The 17237-nt window shown below is 36.9% G+C and overlaps 1 protein-coding gene and 1 non-coding gene across 2 annotated transcripts in view; one reads left to right on the top strand and one right to left on the bottom strand.

The window, feature by feature from the left end:
* Positions 1 to 16726, bottom strand: part of RAB27B (RAB27B, member RAS oncogene family) — a 159128-nt gene extending 142402 nt beyond the window's left edge. Inside the window, exons 1-2 of the mRNA XM_060029092.1 lie at positions 16686 to 16726; positions 16479 to 16553 (exon numbers count right to left, since the gene is read on the bottom strand). The gene's annotated coding sequence lies outside the window, so the exon portion shown is untranslated. The remainder of the gene's footprint in view (positions 1 to 16478; positions 16554 to 16685) is intronic.
* LOC132436715 (U6 spliceosomal RNA) lies at positions 3374 to 3481 on the top strand. Its single transcript, XR_009521865.1, has one exon. It is a non-coding gene; the product is annotated as a U6 spliceosomal RNA (small nuclear RNA).
* Positions 16727 to 17237: the final 511 nt, after the last annotated feature.

Here is a 17237-nt window from a genome sequence, read left to right as displayed (position 1 = left end):
GCCGCCGCGGAGCAGCTAGGCCCGTGAGCCATGGCCGCTGAGCCTGTGCATCCGGAGCCTGTGCTCCGCAATGGGAGAGGCCACAACAGTGAGAGGCCCGCATAACGCAAAAAAAAAAAAAAAGAAACAAGCTAATAGGTCTAGATCGTGGGTGATGAGATACAGGGTCACATATGATCTGGGCCTCACAGCTCTAGTATTATCAATTTAGCCCAAATCTTAAAGGAAAAAAATTGCTTTCATCTTCTCTTAAGAGATTTGTTTATCACATTTTGGAATACAAACAGATAACTAAAAATCTTGTCCTGAAAACGAGTTAGGAATATTAAAAGGAATATTAAAAATCTGTATCCGGTAATCTTCCTGTAGGAGTCCAATGAGAGCTGCCTAAGAGATGTAGCCATGGCTTGAAAACCTTCAAATGAATGAAATCAATCTATTTTATTAATATAATACTCATTATTAACTGTTTTATTTTACAAGAAGCACTGCAGTGGTTAAGAGCACAGAGTCAGGCACACTGCTTGGCCCAAATTCTCTGGAGAGATTTCACTGGATAACAATTATGTCTGAATTAGTCCTCTAGCCACCGGTTGTAAGCACCATTATTCTTGTCTAGAGTATTGTGACAGCCTTGGAAATGGTTTCCCTGCTTCTATCCCTGCTCCCTTGCCCTCAGAGTGAGACATTCACTCGACAGCTCCTGTCTCTCCTTTGCTCAGCCTCCTCCAATGACTTCCCATCTCACTCACCATAAAGCCCCCAGTTCCATAAAATTATTCACGCTACCCACTAAGCCTCTCCCTTGTGTATCTGGTCTCCTCTCCTATTACTCTCCTCTCTTTCACATTTTTCTATCCATAGGTACCCCCTTGCTCTTTCTTGAACATGGCAAACACACGCCCAATGCAAAGCCCAAGATATCTGCCATATGCCATTCCCTCTGTCATAGGTGCTCTTCCTGCATTTGTTATCTGTGTGGCTCCTTCACTCACTGAACTTAGGTCACTGCCTAAGGACCGCATGGTCAGAGTTTCCTTCCCTTACCATTCAATCTAAATCAGTCACACTCTCTCAACTCTTTCTCTCCTTTAATTATCCCCATCTAACAAACTATAGATGTATTAGTATATTTAGTATACTATCCAGAGGTCCAGGATAGAGGGGATTCTATCACTGGATCTGGTACATAGTAGGCACTCAATATTTACTGAATGAATAATGGAATACTTGTGCTAAAACAAACTCATAATTCAGTTATAGTAAGAGGATGTAAAATGTTGAAAACTACAGCATATAAAAGCTAAATAGCATTATACTTGAATGATATTCTACAATCTAGTACAGAATTAAGGGCCAGATATGACATACTTGGTATAGACCATACGTTTGATGTCCTTGCATGCTTGAATGCTGTTATACAGGACCAGGAAGGAAAACGATTCTCTCTGTTTCTAAATATCCTGTCCCAAAATGAAAGACACACTTTTGAGGATAGCCAGTTTCTGCAGGCTTCCAAAAGTAGAACAGGGTCTGATTACTATAAATAGTTGTCCCTACAGTATGAGTTGACATGGATGCAAAATTTACAAGGTTTTCTTGCATGCTCGAGGAAGTGAGATCTCCCGTCGATGTCCTGGGATATGGCCACTATCTGCAGAGGGAACCAGAATGTTATACAGCCGAGAACACTTGGCCAGCAGTCACTACTTGTGGCTTGGCTGTGTTCACTCTCACAATCTGGAAACCCAGAAACTGTGGGCACCACACTGGTTTACACCTACCACTCAGCTGTCTTCAGGGCACCTGTGCTTTTTAAAAAATTTTTTATTTTATACTGGAGTATAGTTGATTAACAATGTTGTGTTAGTTTCAGGTGTACAGCAAAGTGCTTCAGTTATACATATACATGTATCTATTCTTTTTCTTTTGATGACTTGCTACGTACTCAGTAAATGCAAATAAACTTGATTATTGGCAGAAGGAAAACACAGAAATAAAGGTAAATCTATTGCAGAAATAGCAAATGAATTCTTTTTTTAATTATTATTTTTTATTGAAGTATAGTTGATTTACAATATTCTATTAGTTTCAGATGTACAGCAAAGTCATTCAGTTATACATACATGTATATATCTATTCTTTTTCAGATTCTTTTTCATTATAGGTTATTAAAAATATTGCATATAGTTCCCTGTGCTATACAGAAGGTCCTTGTTGTTTATCTATTTTATATACAGTAGTCGTGTATCTGTTAATCCCAAACTCCTAATTTATCCCTTCCCCTCTTTCCCCTTTGGTAACCATAAGTTTGTTTTCTATGTCTGTTGAGTCTATTTCTGTTTTGTAAATAAGTTCATCTGTATCACTTTTTTAGACTCCACATATAAACGGTATTATATGATATATGCAAATTAATTCTTAGGAAATAAATTGTGAGTGACTTAAGCAGCCTTATACTTTTTAATATTTGTATATCTGACACTAACTTCTTCCTGCCTTCCATAATTATGAGTTAAAATAATTGTATACACGTGCTTTTAGGTTTTTAAAAACAAGCTGGGGGCTTCCCTGGTGGCGCAGTGGTTGAGAGTCCACCTGCCGATGCAGAGGACACGGGTTCATGCCCCGGTCTGGGAAGATCCCACGTGCCGCGGAGCGGCTGGGCCTGTGAGCCATGGCCGCTGAGCCTGCGCGTCCGTAGCCTGTGCTCCGCAACGGGAGAGGCCACAACAGTGAGAGGCCCGCGTACCCGCAAAAAAAAAACAAACAAAAAAAACAAGCTGGGATGCTTATAAGCTCAGAAAGATGAAACTGAATGCAGAAATTTTAGCTGCAAAATAAACTGCAGTTGTAACAGTGTCGCCAACACCACGTTGCACTGCACCCACCTTTATGACTCAGAGAAAAGCCTTTCTTGGGAGATAGTGCTCCAAGAAGCTTATAGCTTCCTCCAGGGTGACAATTAAGTCACCTCTACAAGCAATAGCCTTAGAAGGATTTCCTTCCAGTCATTTGTTCTAATCAGGAGATAAGACTACATTAGACTCCTTTTCCCTTGCAAGTTTTACACATGAAAACCTTCACTCTTCAATGAAAAGCTGTATTAACTTCTATGCTGAAACATACATTAATTTGTAGCACAAGCCTTCAGGCTAAAACCAACCCCTCAAGACTGATTTTGCCAGAAGGAAGAATGTCAGAATTCCCAGAGCCTCTTTTCCTGAGTAGTTAAACTCTAGAATATGTCTTCAAAAATTACAGAGGTCTCAAGTTCTTACCTACTGCCACCTTCTGCCTCTAGGCAAGAGGAGAACCAATCCACCAAGGCTGAGAGGTAGGTCACTTTTTTATTTAGCAAAGGACTTGCAGGGTTTTTACTTCAGCAGCACATTCAATAATGTTGGAATGCTACACAGAAGCTTAGCATGGCCATTCTGTAGGGGTGACATGCTAATTTCTATACATATATTTTTTATTTGTTTTTGTTTTTTTTTTTTTGCGGTACGCGGGCCTCTCACTGTTGTGGCCTCTCCCGTTGCGGAGCACAGGCTCCGGACGCGCAGGCTCAGCGGCCATGGCTCACGGGCCCAGCTGCTCCGTGGCATGTGGGATCTTCCCGGACCGGGGCACGAACCCGTGTCCCCTGCATCGGCAGGCGGACTCTCAACCACTGCGCCACCAGGGAAGCCCTATACATACATTTTTTTAAAGCTCGATGTACAACAGAGTATGTAGTGCATTAACTTTTGTATAACAAAAGGGGAGGAAAGACTATATATTCATATTTGTCTGTATTGGCATAAAAAAACACAGAGTAGGTAATAAAACTGATAGCTTAGGGAACAGAGGTTTGGAGAACTTGATGGGTGGGGAGAAGAATGGAGGTGAGTCTACTTGGTGTAGCCTTATTGCTTGGGTTTTGAATCAGGGCAATTTATTACTTATTCAAAACTTTAAAAGGTCCCATAGGAAGACATGGTCTTTCTTAATAATATTTAATTTTGTTTTACCTTTGAAAATAATTGTGATACCACTTCATTCTCTGGTTGTGCATACCAAAGATATAATGCAATAGCCATCACTTCTAAGACATGCTTCTTGTGAAAATAGACCACAATTAGATTATGATCATGAATAAAAACCCAGGTAGGCCTTACTGAAAATAAAGACCAAATTTTTCATCTTGACATTTTTGTCCTGCTGAATTTCTTAGCTGTCTTTCTTCTAATAATAAAAATGCACCAGAAATAAAATAAAATTTCTCTCTATTTCATTATTTATATCACCAATCAGTAAAAAAAAAAAAAAAAAAAAAAAAGCTGTCTAGTGAGGTCCTACTGTATTTTGGTGTATATATCCTAACCTTTACATTTTACAGATGAGGGAAACTGTGGCTCAGGACATTTCAGTTACTTGGTCACTTTGCTAGCCCAGCATACATGCCCAGCTTTGTCTGATTAGAAAGCTCTCACTCTGCCCAGAGAACCACTGCAGCTTCTCCCAAGGCATGATTCTTCTTGAAAGCAAGTGATACGTTGACCAGAAATGTTCCGCTGCTAAGCTGTGGAAACTCAGGCAGGCATCTTATAAATGAAAAATCAGAGAGAAGTTTCTTATTTCTTTTCCTGCTCTAACATCCAGATGAATTATGCTACATTGCTGCCTACAATGAAAATAGGTTCTGGAAAGTGCATTAGAAAAATGATCTGACTGCTAAAATGTTTATCCAATGGATGGAAAGAATGTCTTATCGTTTCCTTCCTAACCCTGAGGCTCTATAACTCTTTCTATTTAGACCTCTGAGGAGTTAGGTAGACAGTGCCTATGAATTATTTCATTATCCAAAGCACTGGTTAATAAATGTATAAGATAAAACCACTCTTCTATGATGATCCTCAATACTACTGCCTTATGTAGAGTCAGTCAAATAACTGAACTTTAATAATATTAAGCATGGGATGAATTCTTCCTCTAGTCATGTGCAATTGCCACCAGACCGGGCACAAACCATAAACGACCAAACAAAAACAAAACGTAAATGGGACTATATCAAAATTAAAACCTACTGCTCTTAGGAAAAAAAAAACTGTTATGAAAATAAAAAAACAAACAAAACTAAACACATTTTCACCATACAACTGAGCAATCATGCTCCTTGGTATTCACTCAAATGAACTGAAAACTTATGTCCACACAAAATCTGCACATGGCTGTTTACAGCAGCTTTACTCATAACTGCCAAAACCTGGAGGCAACCAAGACACCCTCCAGTAGGTAAATGGATAAATAAACTGTGGTACATCTTGACAATGGAATATTATTCAGCACAAAAAAGAAATGAGCTATCAAGCTATGAAAAGACATGGAGGAGACAACTGCGTATGACTAAGTGAAAGAAGCCAATCTGATAAGGCTACATACTGTATGATTCCAACTATATGACATTTTGGAAAAGGCAAAACTATGGAGACAATAAAAAGATCAGTGGTTGCCAAGGGTGGAAGGCATGGATGAATAGGCAGAGCACAGAGGATTTTTAGGGCAGTGAAAATACTATACACGATACTATAATGATGGATATAAGTCATTATACATTTTTTCAAACCCATAGAATGTACCCCAAGGGTGAACCCTAAGGTAAACTATGGACTTTGAATGATAATGGTGTGTCAATGCAGGTTCATCAGTTGTAACAAATGTACTACTTTGAATGGGGGATGTTGATAATGGAGGCGGTTACGCAGGTGGTTGAGGGGGAGGTGTATGGGAACTCTCTGTACCTTCCTCTCAATTTTGGTGTGAACCTAAAACTGCTCTAAAAAAAATAAAGTCTTGTTTAAAAAAAAAGCATAGAATGAGAGAAGATATTTGCAATACATATATCTTACAAAGGATTTGTAACCAGAAAATATAGAAATCTCTTACAACTCTGTTACAAACAGCTCAACACAAAAGTGGGCAAAAGATTTGAACAGATACTTCTCAAAAGAAGATAAATGTCTAATGAACCCAAGTAAAGATGCTCAACTCCATTCATCTATCAGAGAGTGATTTAACTTGACATGCAAATTAAAATTACAGTGAGCTACCACTACACACCCACAGGGAAGGTTTACTTAAAGACGTTAATAATATCAGGTGCTGGTGAAGATAAGGAGAAACTAGAACTCTCAACCATTTCTGCTGGGAAACCAAACTACAACAAACACAACGCTAAATGTAAACTTATCATACAGCAAAGCAATTCCACTCTTAGGTGCTCACCAGGAGAAATAAGAACACAATTCTATAAGAAGTCTTGAAAATCAAGGTTCATACCAATTTTATTCATGGCAGCCAAAAAATGAAAACTACCTAAATGTCCATCAATAGGAGAATGGATAAACAAATTGTAGTATATTCATAAGATGGAATACTAAGAAATTTTTAAAAAAATCTTGAAGTACTTAGATATGCAAGGACATGGGTGAAACTCAAAAACATTACATATGAAAGAAGCCATACACAAAAGGATACATACTGCATGATTTCATTTATATGTAATTCTTGCTAAGGCAAATGAATTTATAGTGATAAATAGCATATCAGAGGTAGCCTAAGGCCAAGACTGATTGCAAAAAGACATCAGGGAATTTTGGGGGGGTGACGATAATATTCTCTATCTTGAATGTGTATACAGGAGTACACATTTTTCAAGATGCATTAAGTTGTAAATTTAAAATAGGTGTCTATTTTATGTAAGTACACCACAACAAAGTTGTTTTATGGAAAAAAGTTCTTGTCAAGATCAGGTTCTGTCACAACAACTAAGCAAAAGATGAAGATAAAATTTTTCTTTAATTTTTAAAAAATATTGTGAACGTTTTTATGTTCTAAAAATGTTTAAGGTAGAGATACATTATGTAAAATTCTGACTACAATGTCTGAGATATGGTAGGTGATCAACAGATACTAATTTCATTCTTTTTTCCAGTTGTTTGTGTGTGGAAAATGTAGGTAAATACTGAGAGATACAGCAAAAGGACAAGATTATGAGTCAATGGTTAGTCATCTAAGAACAATGAGAGGAGTTTAGTATTTTATGAAAGGTCGTCCCTCTTGTGATTTTTAATATGACCTGGGTTTCAGAATGTCCTTGCTGTTTACATTCTTAACTCTGGCATCTCTCACTTTTTATTGGACTCATTTGGCGTTTAGTACACATTTCCTATATTAGACATTTCATTTTTAAGCAAACATCCTTGTTTTTCAACTTTGTCACCAATTCTTAGAAGGCAAGAATCATGCCTGATACCTTTTATTTTTGTATTGCTGATTTGTACAGAAGAAGCATTCAGTAAAATTTGAATATTGTTGATGAGATGGATAGTCTCATCTTTGAAAATATTGTTGATGAGACTGATAGCTTCATCAATATTATTTAATCAAATAAATTAAATATTATTAACTTCCAAATAAAATGAAAAACTTTGATTAAGTCAGATATTTTAAGGTCTTTTTCTTTCTCTTAATATATTTATAAACCTACAATCCTTCATTTATTCAGTTGCTTAGTCTCTTAATAAACACACATTGAACATCAGTGGCCAAGCATTAAGTGCCAGAAATACAGAGATTATTATGTGCTCATATTCTAGAAAAAATGTCAAATACAGCAACAAATTTATAACGGTGGGTCAAATGCATCATGAGAAGTGTGTGGACAGGGAGAAAGATGGTGCTGAGATAAGGTTCCAGATAAAGTTCACAAAGAAAATTCTGATCCATCCATCCATTATCTAATCTAAAATTCTGCAATCAAATGTAATGCCACTTAGATATATCAATGTAGATGGTCTATAATTGATACTATCAATAAAGACTGAGTTATTTGGGCATTAAGATTGTGGCTATTTTCCCAGGCAAGGACAGTAACTCCTCTTCTCTGGTTACTTAAACACCTGCAGTTATGCCTAAAGACAGTAAGCCCATCCAAGCCTTCACTTTTATTTATGAGAAAGAAACTTTGTTTGCATAAGACAGCCCAGAGAGTCAACAGTGAACCCATAAATTAGGATATGAAGTTGATGTCTTCCATTTTGGACCTCAGTGGAAGGTCAAGGCGACTACTATGGGCAGCTTTCTTCCACAGAGGGAAACATTTCTGGCAATTCTGAATGAGAAGCAGGTCACAAGGATTTTGTCTACTTATGTATTTCCTTGATTGCAATTTGATATAAGGAGGTAATCTGGGCCAATCTGCTCTCTCTCTCTCTTTTGGCCAAAAAAGGGGAAATAGCATTAGGAAAACAGTTCAAGTTATTACATCTTCATTCAGTTGAAAACTCAAATGCTCATGCTACCTCGTTGGTCAGGGACCTCCTATATGATGTTTCCTTTATGAAATTTTCCACCGCCTGCAACTTTCCTTTACCCAGAAAATCCCTCCTTATCCTCCAGATCCTAATTTACACGGCACTTTCTGAAAGATGGCTTTCTTGGCTGCATGCCTTCAAATACACAACCAGCTCCTATCCCAACAGATTAGTAAAGTTTCCCTCATATGCTCTCACACTGCTTCTTCATAAAGCTTACGACATTTGTAATTAATTAGTTATTTGTTTATTTTCTGCCTTCCTTACCAGTCTGCACCCTCTGTATGGGCAGACACTGTTTCTATCTTGTTTGTACTATAGGCACCTAACAGCTATTTGTTTAATAAATGAAATTTACACACAGTAGTGAAATTCAGGGAAATAATGCTTTCAGCTTGTTAACGAGAAATCCAAGATAAAGCATTTATCTATTACATAAGTAATTCTCACAATTTTTAAATAGCATCCTAGTTTGATAATGCTGTATTTCCCTTCTGCACTATTGAGCATTACTATAAAACATACGGTTCTATTTAACATAGAAGTTACTTTTATGGCAATATGTGTAATTCCATTTTATCATAATTAAACACAGAAAAATAAAATGCTATGTGAAGCAAAAGGCAAAACTTTCTTTAGATACTATGGTTGTCCTGACTCACATCTTTTCTGTTTTGACTCTACTCTTGTTTACCAGAACCATTCACAACATCCCAACTTCTATGGTTTCCTAAGAGGTTTGACTGAATCACATTGAATAATTCAAATGATACATATTTTGGTAGCATCGTATTTTTTCAAAGTGTGCACTGCTCTAAAGTCATTTTTATACTGCTACCAAAATACATCATGTATCATATAATCACCCTGTTTTGGCATGACTGTGCTACGTTTTAAGTCTATTCAGATAGTAGTCGTTTACTATTGAGTTTTACTTTTAGATGGTTATAAAGTCTACCACAATTAAGACTGTCAGAAAATTTTTCTGAAAGTTGGAAATAAGGCAAAAAGGTGGGGAACTTATCCTTATCCATAAAAGGCCGATGGCCACCTAAGGATTGTCTAGGCAGGAGCAGTGCTATCCCAAAGAAATTTCCATGAAGATAGAAATGCTGCCCAATATGGTAGCCCCTAAGCCAGTACAGCCATTGAGCATGTGAAAAGTGGATAGTGGGGCTAAGGATCTAAAAGCTTTATTACGTTTAATTTTAATTAATTTGAGTTTAAATTTTAATAGCCATATTTAAAGAATTAGTGGCTACTTTATTTATTTACAGGTCTAGAGGAATGTACTACTTGTCTCATTTATTATTATTTTTGAATTTTAGAATTTTATTTATTTTTTATACAGCAGGTTCTTATTAGTTATCCATTTTATACATATTAGTGTATATATGTCAATCCCAATCTCCCAATTTATTATTATTAAAACACCTAGACTTAGTAAAATTACTTGTTAATTTGTAGAATTTTATCCAATAGATATGCAAATAATTTTTGCCCAGTGGAGCAAATAACCCCAAAGATTTATGACCTGTTAGATATTAGCCAGTTTTCAAATCTGACATAGTAATTTTGCTTTAACATATCTTTGTTAATTTGCCTATGTATACATAATGCCTCACATTTTCTCCAAAGCGATCGTAACATCTGGTTTCTTTATTAATTAATATGTGCAACTGTTTATATTTGTTCATTTTATATTTTCCAGAGAGGCATGATTTGAAAATTAGACTTTAGCAGTTTTGGAGGTCACCCCCAAAAGCCCCTAAAATTCACTTATAAAATTATTTTTGAGATTTCTCAGAGAGCATCCAATAAATGACAAAGATTTGTTATTTTACTCTATAAAAGTGAAAAAAATTGCTAGAAATAATTAGGTTTGGCAGTTTCGTAGTTACTAATTAGTTCAATACTATTATATAAGAGCTGTAAAATCAGAATAGAGACTCAGACTTCCTTAGGCTAATTTGCATAGATAAAGTGTTAATATAAATATTTCGGAAACGAGATGCTTTGTGGGGAAGGCCCTGGAGATTCTTCAGTGCCTTCCGTAATATGTTGTTGTCTCAGAGAAAACACTGGTCAAACCATTATGAGAGCCCTATTAAAGAATTTTACTCTCCTCTCTTCTGACATCATTGGTTATTGTCAGAAATTAACAGCCAATCAGTCCCATCATCAAACAGTTCTCTGTTTTTGGACGCCTGCCTGAAGGCGCTGCTATAAGCTATAGGCTAGAATCGGTGTCTTCGACAAAGAAGGTCAGTCCAGGAGCCTCATACAAAGGACAGTACCAGTACTCTTCAAAGAATAGACTCTGCGGGATAGGCTTCTAAACTCACATGGCTTAGACAGCTTTCAGGCTGTACCAGTGAAATGAGTCAGGTGTTGCTGGACTCCTTGTAATCTAGAAGCAGGCATACTGCATGAAAGGATTAACCACCAGGACTAAATGAGCTCATGGGGAAAAAGCAAGTGTGATTATTTGTCTGGAATATGTTTGGCATTATTTTAACATTCTATTTTTTAATAAGCATATAAGGAAATGCTTTCTCTTCCTTCTTAAGTTATCTCTAATCCTAACATTAGAAAGTTATGCTTTGGAAACTGAAATTAAATGTTCTAAATGGTATCTGAGTCTCACCAACCCACTTGGAATTTAGAAGTAAATATTTTTTACTGAGTCTCCTTCCTTTCCATGGCAATAAATATATATATATAATAAAATAATAAAAATTATAACATAAAAATAATAAAATAATTTAAAATCTCCATAGTATCAATAGGAATCTATCACCATATTTACCAGGATATAACTACACAAATCAGTGTTGCAACCAAGTCTATGCTTGGAGTGTCACATTTCAGATGGATTCTTACTTAAGTATGGCAGCTTATCATTATAGAACACATGCGGAGTGGACGCCCACAAAGCCTTTCTAGGAAGCTGATCTAGTAGGTTAGGGAACTTAGCAAATTTGAGGGCTCTAAAAGAGAAGCTTTCACCTAAATGTATAGGTATTGCAGGTGAAATCTAGTGGAAAGAGTGTTTTGGGGTTGGTTTCCTAGCATTAAGATAGAAGAGGTATTAAAAGTGAATTTTAAAAGTCCAACTTAAGATTCCTTATGAAAATTTCCAGACAGAAGTAAATTTTGTGGGGGAAAATACTTAAGTCACTCATAGCAATTTTACACTTAAAAATTATATATATACTGTGGCTGTTTGTGTACAGGTATATATTTTAGGGCTGCATACTGATCAGATGGTAAAACTCCAAAAGTGTTTAGATGTGAGTCACTCCAAGTATCAATAAACTATCGTCTTCACCAATGAACTCACTTCTTCAACTTGAGCCTGAACCCTGTGCTGTGCGCTGTGAAGTGCCACGTTCATCTCACTGAACTTCTCGAGAAGTTGTGTTTGACAGGCCAAGTCCAGGAAGCACAGTGCTGGCAAGGGACATGTATCTAACCTCCTTGGGTGTGGTCATCTCTGTCGGGCATTCCCTAGAAGGAACAGCACCTTAATTAATCCCCATCCAGCACTGTGCTGGTGAGTTCTGAGGAGGCGATCAAAAATATACCATAACTGCATCTGACAAAGCTCCTCATGGAGACTTGGTCTTTAGGAAATTCAGGAGCATTGTTCTCTTTTTCTGCTGTCTGTGGAAGGGGCTATCTTTTCTGCCTCAACTCTGTGATTATAGAATCACCTGAAGAATTTAAAGGGGGACAGGAGTGATAAAATAGTCCAATACTTGTTTATTTGACTAGGTATTCAAAGGAGTGAATTCATAAAGTTGCAACAATGCTTTATAAGTTATAATGGAAATTTAAATCTGCCCCAGATATGGTCATGGACACTCGATATGCTGTCTCATTTTTCTCAAAACTCTGTAAAGAAAATCTCATTCTTCTCAAAACTCTGTAAAGTTTTATCAAGGGGGTGGAATGCTCAAGATTTCAAGGTTTAAGAATGACACAGAATGGATTTAAATTGCAGTAGGTTTGCACAAAGTCTGCACTTATTCTATTAGAGCACATGCTGCCCTCTGCTTGGCTGCATCTTTTACTGGGATCCCTGATGATACGTCACTTTTTCAGGGAACCTTCTAGACAACCACATCTAAAAAAGCCACCAAGTCGTTCTTTATCTTAGCACTCTCTTCTAATTTTCAAGTTAGTACCTATCAGAGATATTCTGTAAGAAATTATAATAATAATTTTTAAGAAGTTTAATAATCATGTGTTTGGTTCATAATATTTGTTTGTTGCCTATTTCCCTTCACAAAATGATGGAATGATGGAGACCACGAATGTTCGACATACCTTGTTTACTGTCTAAATTCCATACCTGACATACATTAAGAAATTGATAAATATCTATTTTTAAAAAGATAATCCATTATTATTTTAAACAGAAATAATAATAAAAAGATAATCCAAAAATATTAAATGCTGTGTCCGTAAAATTTTACATTAACTCCAAAGTGCAAACTGCAATTATTACATTATATGTGGGGGAATAGCAAAGCTCATTTGCAACTTAACATCTATGAAATCATGATTAATATTTGTCAACAGTTTCCTTAGAGTTTTTAACTTCTTCCCTCTTCCATAAAAGACCTAAGGGAAGGGACTGAGCATATATTAGTCGTGTCCCATGTTTATATCAGTTACAGTTGTGAGAATCAGGAGGGACAATTAATGTTTGGGATGAATCAGCTTATCAACAATGCACGGCACACATTTCCTATTGTTAATGGCTCTTTTCTACCCAAAGGCTGTGTCTCATCTATTTAAAAGCCTTCTGCTGTACCTACAAACTTATTTCTTTATACGTAAAATCAATTTCTGTAAACAACATCTTTGCTTTTGAGAAAAGCTTCTTCCGAAAAAATTTTCGGGATAAAAATGGATAATCGCTTACCCCTATTGCCAAACTCCAGCAAAATACAAAACTCATCCCTCCTGGTTTGCACAACTGTAACTGTTGCCGCTAATACTCTTTCATTCCATTCCCTTTAGGTCTTTTATTTAATAAGGGAAAATCATAATTAGATTTCAAAGAAATTCTCAAGTGACATATAATTCCTATTTATTGTGGCTTGTATATGTGGCCAACAGAATCTGAAAAACTCATGTAATCACCTTGCAGGACAAATTGAGAAGGACTATTTGTCATTTCTTTACATTTGTTTCTTTACCCCTTCAACAAACACGAAGTGCTTCCCATTGGAAGACAACCCCCAGCTGCCTTTTCCACAGCTTCTACCAGGAGACATCTCTTCTTACTCAAAGCACAGGTGCTCAGAAAACCAAAATAAAAGTAAACTGGAATACCGGAACAAGTTTTGCTGATGTGTCTTTTCTCCCTTCACGCTAGTTTCTTCTAGGTGGTTTAGCCATGTAAAAGCTATTTTTTCCATCTTTCTTAAAGGTCTCACTAAGCACCAGTTTCAAATGGAATGTTATGTTCTTTAGAAGCCCCCCCCCCCGAAGGCTGCAGGCAAAATCGGTGCAACCAGATTTGCTATCTGCTGAACCTCTTTAAATAAAAATATGTATGTAAAATTAATCTCTTAGAAATACCAACCTTACTTAATCAGTAAATCTAGACAATACTGATATTCACCTGGATTTCCAGGGCAAGGAGACTTTTCAAGGTCTAAGGGGGTTATCCTACTTTCACACTTTAACAAATTAGCTTTCGCTTTTGCTTTTTTTTTTTTTTTTTTTTTTTTTTTTTTTGCGGTACGCAGGCCTCTACTGTTGTGGCCTCTCCCGTTGCGGAGCACAGGCTCCGGACGCGCAGGCTCAGAGGCCATGGCTCACGGGCCTAGCCGCTCCACGGCATGTGGGATCTTCCCAGACCAGGGCACGAACCCGTATCTCCTGCATCCGCAGGCAGACTCTCAACCACTGCGCCACCAGGGAAGCCCTCGGTTTTGCATTTTATTCTTCAGCTTATACTCCACTTGTTTGCCAGCAATTCCAGATTTCTGCTGAGCACTCTTCCCACTGTCTTCAATTGACTCTAGCCAGTGGACTTAATTTCAGGGCTTAAATTCAGGAAGAAGTTTCAGGTTCTGAGAAAAGTATCAAATTCTGAATAAGATCTATGTTCTCAAGATTTTTTCCCCTAAGTCATCACTGAATTCAATGAATCTTTAGACTGAACATAAAATGAAGTTATTTAAAATTATTTATGATAAGACATGTATGGGTATGACATAAAACTGAAGATTAAGGCTGCAAATCATAGGCTGAGCAAGAATTTTCAAGCTAAGTATTAATTTGAAGAATTGAGTCAACATTCTAAACTTGGAATACAGAAAATATTTTTAAAAGAGAAAGAGAGAGACTTTATTAACAAAAGTTCATGGAGCTATCTAGTATATTGTTATACCAACTAAAAATAAACTTTAAAAATTACTTTTGGGGCTTCCCTGGTGGCACAGTGGTTGGGAGTCCGCCTGCTGATGCAGGGGACACGGGTTCGTGCCCCGGTCCGGGAGGATCCCACATGCCGCGGAGTGGCTGGGCCTGTGAGCCATGGCCGCGGAGCCTGCGTGTCCAGAGCCTGTGCTCCGCAATGGGAGAGGCCATAACAGTGAGAAGCCCGTGTACCGCAAAAAAACAAACAAAAAAATTACTTTCGCATCACAGAATATTGAAAGGCTGTTACTAACCCCAACCTGATTTCCCTCATTTCCACTAGAAGCAAGGCATTGTCTTCAAAAAAATTTTCCCTGCTTAAGAAATATTATATAGCAATATTAGCATGTTATTTTTATATATTTATATTCACCTGCATTTAAGGATTTACAAATTAATATAAGCTTTGTAAATTTTTGTTACATTTTGAAAAATATGGGTAGCATATTTGTATAGTAAATATTCAATCAGAATGTTCTAAATTTACCAAGTATGGAACAATAAAATAAGACTCAATTTCTCCCTCCCTCATATCCTCTGTCCCTCTTTCTTCTACAAAATTGAGTTTTAGAACTATAGGTGTCTTTTCCAAAGTTTGATACTTAATTTGAAATCTCACTTAGCGTATTCCAATATAGAAAATATAACGTACTTAATTTTTGAAACACTTAAAAGAATTTTAAAATTTATTTTAAAAATTGCTCTCATTGAAGTCACTTTTTCGATACTGATGAATTGCTTTGTGTCTTAGTTTGATATTTTCTTTCCTGAAATAAATTAAATGACACTGTTTATCTTAAAATTTTCTATGAACTGACCATTAATATGACTTAACATTTTATTGAATTATAAATATGTTTACCTAATACATTTTGGTATAAGTTTCCTAAATCTGATCTAACTTCTAAAGTAATAATCTAATCTGACAGTTTGACAAGACTTTAAAATTTTCAAAGAGATTTCAATTCAGGAAATTTGTACCAAGGCCCTAAAAAAATCAACTTCAATTGATTTGTAAAATACTTAAAGGGAATGTCCAATTTTCTCTGTAGAGTCATCTTTATTTAGGTTTCCTAATAGCAAACTACTCCCTTACCACACATAACCAGATTTATTGTTGAACAAGAAAGGGAATCTAAGGTTATTATTTTTTTTAAATATAATCTACTAATTGTAGTACTGAGTATAGTATGGTCAAGAGAAAGCAAACTAGATTTTTCTTCAGTGGCTTTACACTGAGAGGTACAGAATGGTCTCACAGCTTTCTGGCAGCCCACATTTATGATAAGAGTATTTGAAACCAGAAATAAACGAAGCATAAAAAGACTCCTACACCGCACCACTGCAATGATTAGAAAGGACCTTCTTGAGCTTTGAAAACAGAAAGCAGCGAGCGAGCAAGCAGCCTGCAGCCCTGAGCAAAAGCTCTTTCCCATCAAAACTCTGTTGCAAATCCAGCTTCTCCTCTTGCAGACCCACAGGCTAGAAGAGGGAACCACAGCCACTCCAAAGTGGAGTCTCAGGCCCATCATTAGTGGTTTCTGTCACCTTCTTGGTGCTTTTCCTTCATGAATGAAATATGTAGATGGCATCTTACATTGGATCCTTCAATGAGGAAGAAGGTCAGAAGACGTAGTTAACACAGCCAGCACATTAGAAATCTGTGACCGATGTACTTACACCTCCAAATGCCTCCAGATTTCAGCCTCTGGAAATATCTAGCCCATTTCTTTATGGCACTGTTGCTTCCATCAGCTGTGGAAATTAACATAAAATAATATAGTAACCCAACAAGTGCTGGACAGTGTTCCAGAGCATCAGATTAAGTGAACACTAAAGGCACACTGACGGTGTACAAAATCTGAATGATAAACAGCAAGTAAATACCTTCCGATCCACCAGAAGGGGGAAGGATGCTGAGCTGCTACTGCTGCTGCCTGCTCTCTTGTGTAACAGCAAAGGCGGCTCAATCCCTCTGACAAGCAGTGAAGCTTGGCTGCCTATTGGCGTCTGGGCGGTCCTAGTGCCTGCCCCAGGTTAGCACACAAGGTAACTCTGAAGAGCCTATTTCTTGTGATTCTTCTAGTGGGTTGCATCAAGGGTTTTTCAGGTACGTCAGCTTGTTAAGCATTAGGGAAGTGGGGCTTGGGTTGGAAAAAAGTGATTAGTAAACAGGGTTTCTAATGTTCCAGATACTGTTGAAACAAACAAAAAGATTACAAATGATCTTGTCTGTTAAATAAACTGTGCTATTGAAAATATTAGAGCCAGAGGGCTTATAGAAAGAAAACTAATTCCCACACATACTAAACTGACTGTAATCCATGTCTTTTGCTCCCCGCCTCCTATATTTAAAATGTAAAGGGAAAAAAAATGAAGAAGTAGGGGATCTTTAAAAGCTTGATAAATCTTTTATTTGCAAAAAGTATTTGTTAAAGA

The sequence above is a fragment of the Delphinus delphis genome, chromosome 13 (assembly GCF_949987515.2).
Source record: "Delphinus delphis chromosome 13, mDelDel1.2, whole genome shotgun sequence".
NCBI classification, from domain to species: Eukaryota; Metazoa; Chordata; class Mammalia; order Artiodactyla; family Delphinidae; genus Delphinus; species Delphinus delphis.
The sequence above is the reverse complement of the archived record's forward strand: the minus strand, read 5'-3'. Positions and strand labels throughout refer to the sequence as shown.